The sequence below is a fragment of the Numida meleagris genome, chromosome 4 (assembly GCF_002078875.1).
Source record: "Numida meleagris isolate 19003 breed g44 Domestic line chromosome 4, NumMel1.0, whole genome shotgun sequence".
Taxonomy (NCBI): Eukaryota; Metazoa; Chordata; class Aves; order Galliformes; family Numididae; genus Numida; species Numida meleagris.
In genome coordinates this window covers 54,637,726-54,644,102 of record NC_034412.1, presented here as the reverse complement: position 1 = coordinate 54,644,102, position 6,377 = coordinate 54,637,726, and the positions used below count along the sequence as shown (strand labels likewise).

Sequence of the window (6,377 nt, the reverse complement as noted above, 5' to 3'; positions counted from 1 at the left end):
GCCAGACAGCGATTCCTCCTTTCTAAGACAGTTCAGATGAATCATCATCATCCCATCTGATGGAGATATCTGCTCCTCTGCGTCAGCCACAGCAGGAGCTCAGTTGTCCTTCTTTGAGACATTGAATTTTTGGTATTACTCATCTGATGTGGGACCTTTAGCAAGATCAGGTCTAGATTTACTAAGCATCCATGAAGCTACTGGAACTTGATGTTTCAAAGAGGACTTGGGCTGGAACAATGATTTCTGTGAGCAGAGCAGCTTTGCTGGACGATGGCCTTTGGCATCTCAGAGTTAAGCACCACCACAATGCAGTCAGAGCATATGGGTGAGACCCAGGCTGGAAATGTTACTCAAGTGACAAGCTACATTGACCTGCCAGTGAAGATGGGCGAAAAAGAGATGGCTAATTTAGCATTCTTCAGACAAATAGAAAACACCCACTTAACCAACACTTTACTTTCCATGCAAGTTTTCTTTGAAGTTTCTTTGTTAAGGCAATTAAACTGGCTTCACTGGCTACAGCTGGGTTATCTTCACCACCTGTGTTGCTTCGGCTCAGGCACCAATATAAATGGCCACAGGTGGCTAAAATGAGAAGTCCTAGCTTGAGGATAGCTGTCTGTCTTGTTGAGTGATTTCAGGTAAGTCGGACTGTATCTCTTCATCTGACTTTTCTTATTGCTCTAACTTTAGGCAACACAGAGGCCAAGATTTGCTCTCACGTGAGGATTGTCATTTGCTCTGTGCTGAGAGTACTTCTCACTTTGGTGATGAAGTAAGTCCTCCTGAATTGTGGAAATGGATTAGAGGTTGATTTCTGCAAAACCATGCAACAGCTTAGGAGATACTGAAAGGGGAAACCAGCTGGAGAGGCAGCCAGGGACATGGAGGGCATCAGTATATTTAATGAAATTTACTTGTGATCATAACCAGAAAGGCAAACAAAATCTAAAACAAACAAAAGATCAGCCAGGTTGATGACTTCAATTATACCAGAAAACCACCTTTTCCGACATGGACAGAAATATAGTCTTGTTGACTGACCTCCTTCTAATGTATGTCTTGTCCTTTGTCTGATGCTACTCTTAACCCAGACAGGACTGAGTATTGCAGCAGCTCAGCCTTGCACTTAGTACATCACTGCCTCCCAGTGCATTGTGGTTGCTGTCCAGGGGTGGTTTGTAGCTGATGGCACTGATAAGGTGTGAGATTTAGCCTTAATCCTCTCTTGAGGATTAAGCCACAGTCCTTGCTATTGATTTCAGTGCGCCTACCATTCATCTTTTCAATCTGCTGTCAGAAAAAAATTGTACGTAAGGACTGACTGACGTTATGGCTATGGTTAGAGAGGTTGCAAGTGCAGTGACCTACCAAGACCCTCTGTATGGTTCAGCAGTTAGGCTTCCTTTTGAAGGCATAGTTCTTGCTAAAATGTTTCTTTGCGATTTGATTGCCTTTAGGGCTCAGAGGCTGTCTCCTCTAGTATCTTTAAATATTCTGGTGATCCTGTCCTAGATGCAGTCATTCTACAAGCTGATTGCTGCTCCTGAAACTGCCTTAGACAGTAGGACCACAAAAGGAGACACTTCAGAATCAGAGCTATGCGCATTGGTAGCACTTAGTTGAATGAGACCCACATTAATGCTCAGCTGGCAAAACCGATCAATTATCTTAACAATTTGTTGGCCTTCCTTGCCATGTAAAGTTAAGATTGGATCCAAAAGAGCCTCAGAGTGTGTGCTTATGGCTAGTTCCTTAAAGGAGAGTGGGAGGATCACAGAGGTAAGCACACCTGGCTCCTTGCCTTGTATGTTGGTGAGCCAGGATACTACAGGGACTGAAAGCAGCAAATGAAGCGAGATAATAATTTCCAGAAAGGGCATAGTTAAAGCATGGACACGCAGAACCGCATGATGTTGTGCATATTAAAAGCTCAAACAGGTTCGAAGAGTAATTAGACAAATTCATGGCAGAAAAATCTGTCAACAGCCATTAATTGCAAAGGCAGCATCTCTTCTTCAGTAATTCACTCAGTGCTATGCGCCTGGGAGTCAGAACAGTAGTCTGTGGTAGTATCAGAACACACTAGCCCCATGCTTTTACTTCCTGCTAGGCATCTTTCTCCTGGTCCTTACTAAAGAGAGGATGGATAGGCTGAGTGGTGTTGGTCTCCCATCAACCTGTGGCCATGGGATGTTGACCTGGGAACACCACAGACCTCCAGAGGACATCCTAGCTATAAAGAAAGTTCCTTAACTCCATGTAGCAATGTTGTCAGACTGCAAATAGAACTGCCCTCCTCCCCCCCTCAAAAAACTCTTTTAGTTTTATCTTTGGGCATATTTGTGATGCCATTGGAAAAGTCCTCAGCAGCAAGGTTATTGTTATTGCAGGGAGAAAAAGAAGAGCTCTATGCCATTTTGCCAGAGCTGCCCCTTTGATTTGAAGGCACCATCCCTCCCTCCTGCTGATTTATTTATTTTTTTTCTCCCCTGAGGCTAAAATGCAAATGAATCACTAACAATCTCATAGAGCCATACATGTTATCATGGTTGTGTAATTAATCCTGAGCCAATGTGATTTGAGGAATTAATCAAGCTGCTGTTGCTGGGGTGGAAATTCCTGTTACCTGCAGCAGAGTTAGGTTTGCTGTTCATCTGCAGCTGCATGTTGGCAGACACTTGTGATCACAGCAGCAGGTTTTATATATAGGGTATATAAATATGAGTTAAATATACATAGAGGAGGAGATAAGGAAAATAATGCATCAGGATCCAAAGTTTTAGTGGCTCTTCTTTTCAAAAAATAAAGGCTTATTATGGCTCTGCACAAGACCTCAAGTATGGCATGACAGAACTGTGTGTCCATGCGTTGCTTCTATGTCCTGTGAAGACATCTACAACACATTAGACTTTCTACCTGCTCAAGGAGCCTAAAGGTCTCAGTAAAGCGCTGAGGATCTGGGCTGGGAATGTCCAGTCCAATGGGAAATTTTGCTCCCCATTTATCTCATGCTCAGGTTAGATGTCCACTTAGGTCTCTTTGTTCTTTCTCCAGACACCTGTGCCGCACAGCCAACAAGTGTGTCTGATGCTGGTGTGGCTATTGTCCATCCTTCCAGAGAAGCTCCATGGGAGCTGAGCCCATCTGACTGCTGCTCTGTGCCTGGCTGAGCAGCAGTGCTGGGGTCTGTGATGCCTTCAGACATGTCCCAAGTGCAACGTGATCAGTGCACGTCCGTTTCTGATGGTGAAGCAGCTCTTCTGCATAAAGAGGACACGGTGTTTTCAGTGGGTGAGTAAGAAAGTAGTCATATTAAAATAGTGGTACCATTCACTCAGCTTCCTTTCCTGACATGGTTTTTGCAGACTCCTCAGTCAGCATTTCCTCTAGAGCAACTGCCAGATATGTTGTGGCCAGTGGAGACTCAAATGTACAAAACTGTATGCGAATTGCTCATTGTTTTGTTTGTTTGCTTGTTTTAATACCATTTGGTCTCTCTTACAGCTGAAAGTGAAACCTGGTCTTGAAGTATTGAGAGGGGAAAAAAGAACAAGAAAACAATGTGGTAGTGGAGAGCTAGTAAAAATGTGGAGTGATGAATATTCTATCAACACTCACTCTGTTAAGTGATAGAAACAATCCCACACAGTACCTGCCCTGAGCAGGCTTCTGCTCACCAGCAAAAGGGGGAGAAATGTGATTTGTGGTAAAAATAGAAATGGAATCTGAGGCCATATTTAGCATTTCAATTAAATGACCTCATTTTTAACAAGCATACCTAGATGATTCACATATTTTAAAAAACTAGGCTACGTACAGAACTGTCCAAATGGGAAAATGCAGCATGCCCAGATACAAGTGGAAGGTTTAATGCGTCTTGTGTTCAGCTCTTCCCACCAATGACCAGATTTTGGTGGTGGTCTCTCTGCTGTTTCTTGCTCCTCCTTTATCTGATGGAAGTTGAGTGCAGTTGACCTTGTGCTAGGATAATCCCACAGCTCCTCTCCCCAAAGGCAGGAGAAAGCCCGCCCAGAGCTGCTCCATCTAGAAGAGCATGGAACAGACTTGAGATACCACTTGAGAACTGGGCAGAGATGGGAAGTAAGGCATGCGCAGATGGCACTGGGGAAACAAATCTGCCCCAGGAGAGCCGAGCAGCCCTGGATCCAGAACCCTCTGGAAGCATATCTGTTGTTGGGGAATGTCAGCCGTCACCTGGATGTGAACCTGACCTGGCTGTGAGGGTGGCCCCATGAAGAGTGGGGGCAATGTTGGAGGGACAGAGATGTTGAGACCTCCCCTCCCACCTGAACCCTCCTATAATTTTGCAAACCTGTGAGCAGCCTGCATCTTCCCCAAAGGATGGAGAAGCTTCCACTTGAGCAGGCCAGGAAATGAAATCTAAGCAGTAAATATGGCCCTAAAATTATCATGGAAATGAGCGGTGGGAACAAAGTGATTGTGTTAACAGACTGGTTTAAGCACTGAAATAGAAGCGTAATTTCTGTCAGAAAGGACAAATCTTTCCTGCAGAGTTAATAGTGCTATATGAAGTTGTTCTTAATAGTTGTTTATTTTATTTCACAGTGTTCAAATAAGCCTCTGTAAATCTAAAATTATCTCTGTCTAATGAATACTTTCAGAATACTCATGCATAATCTGTGTGCATGGGTGTGTTTGTGTGTGCTGACGACACTTCAGGTATACATAGGGGACTCCTCAGTTTCTTTGGAAAATGTCTATTCACTAAGAAATCTGAAATCTTTTTAGTTCACAGAAGTGAACAAGGATGAACGAGTCACACCAACAAGCAGCACAGCATGGCTGGTATGACACCTTGCTATGCTGCACTTTGTGAGAAGCCTTTTGAGTCAGTTAAGCATGATTTTCCTTTCAGAAGTCCATGGTGACTATTTATGATCATCTTCCTGTCCTTCATGTTTCTGGAAATGATTTCCAGGATCAGCTGAGGTGAGGCTACCCGCCTTATCATTCCTCATATCTTCCTTTTTCCTTCCCAAAGACAGAGGCAGCACTTGCTGTCTTCTAGTCTTCAGGAACAATTCCCAGTTGCCATGATAGCGGAAGTACTGAAGATGGCTGGGGGGGTGTGAATTCCAAAGAACTGGAAAGCACTGAGCAGGCAAAAGCTCTGAACTTGATGTCTGAGCACTCTGCAGCTCTTTAATGGTATGTCAAATTTAAGCCAAAAAAATAATGGCACTGCTGGAATCTTTCAATTTTGTGTTGTGATGCTGAAGGTTTTCTGAAGTTCTATGCCTCTTTCTCTGGGAAGTGTGAAATGTCACTCTGAGAGCCATATCTCACAGCTCGCTAGAGTACTGACTTGTCTTTAATTGATCCAGATGCTTACATTTAAGCTCACATTTCAGTACAAAGCTGGATAGGGATCTAAATTTCTGAGGAAGAGATCTGCTCTGAGCAACCTCACAGCTTCTTCTGGCCTGTATTATGGTCTATGCTCCTGCCTGCCTCTGTATGCATATGGCCCCGCTCTGCAGAGAGCAAACCAGCACTTTAAATATTTAAGCTAATTATTAGATTAGCTTCAAAACCACATACATCCTGCCTAAAAGAAGACTTTGGGGTTCACATCCAAAATAAAAGGAAGCCTCAGAGGGGCCTCCAGAAGGACAGCTGGCCTTGAATGGAGTTGTAGGGCGATCTCTTTAAAAGCCTCAGGTTTTAAAAAGAGAAATAAACATCAGAAGACATCTGCATGGGATTTGTTCTGGGCTCTCTCTGTGTCTTATGGAGCCTACTTGTCCCTGGGGCTAGAGCAAGGCTGACACATCTGGGGGGGATGCTGCAACAACAATGCCATTACCTCTGCAGATAATTACAAAGCTCTGGTCATAGGGAAAACAAACAGGGGCAGGTGGAGGTGGGGAAAAAACTTCAAAGAATGGAACCGGAAGCCCCCCCCTTCTATTTTTCACTCTCCATCAATCATAAAGCTACATGTTACTCTGTGTGTGTTTGTTTGTTTTAAATAGTCTCTTGATTGCATTATGGGGATTTGTGGATTTTCAATTGACCTTACAATTCTTACTCCTTCTGTCAAGCCATATCAAAGCCTGAGTCCCTATCCTTCCCCAACAACATCTGGATTGGAAAGATGTGCTGGCATCTGAAGCTATTTGAAGGATATTGATAGTTGCATTGTGGCAGCATCCTGTGCCACAATGGCCACAATGGGCTTCTGGCAAGGGTCATGGGAGGGAAGGTAGACAGGTGAATCACGCTGGGCATGCATGTGTGTGAACAGAGGAGCGAGAAAGAGAGGGCAGCAAGTACATGATAATCAGCAAGTTACAGCAAGAGAAAGGGAGGGAAATACTTCATGTTTG

The 6,377-nt window shown here is 44.0% G+C and overlaps 1 long non-coding RNA gene across 2 annotated transcripts; it reads left to right on the top strand.

Annotated features, from left to right (window-relative positions):
- On the top strand, positions 590 to 4,653 carry LOC110398857. 2 transcript variants are annotated; one of them, XR_002438703.1, is made up of 3 exons: positions 590 to 644; positions 3,061 to 3,297; positions 4,020 to 4,653. It is a non-coding gene; the product is annotated as an uncharacterized LOC110398857 (long non-coding RNA). The 2 variants fall into 2 exon arrangements; XR_002438704.1 differs by lacking the exon at positions 4,020 to 4,653 and adding an exon at positions 3,511 to 3,691.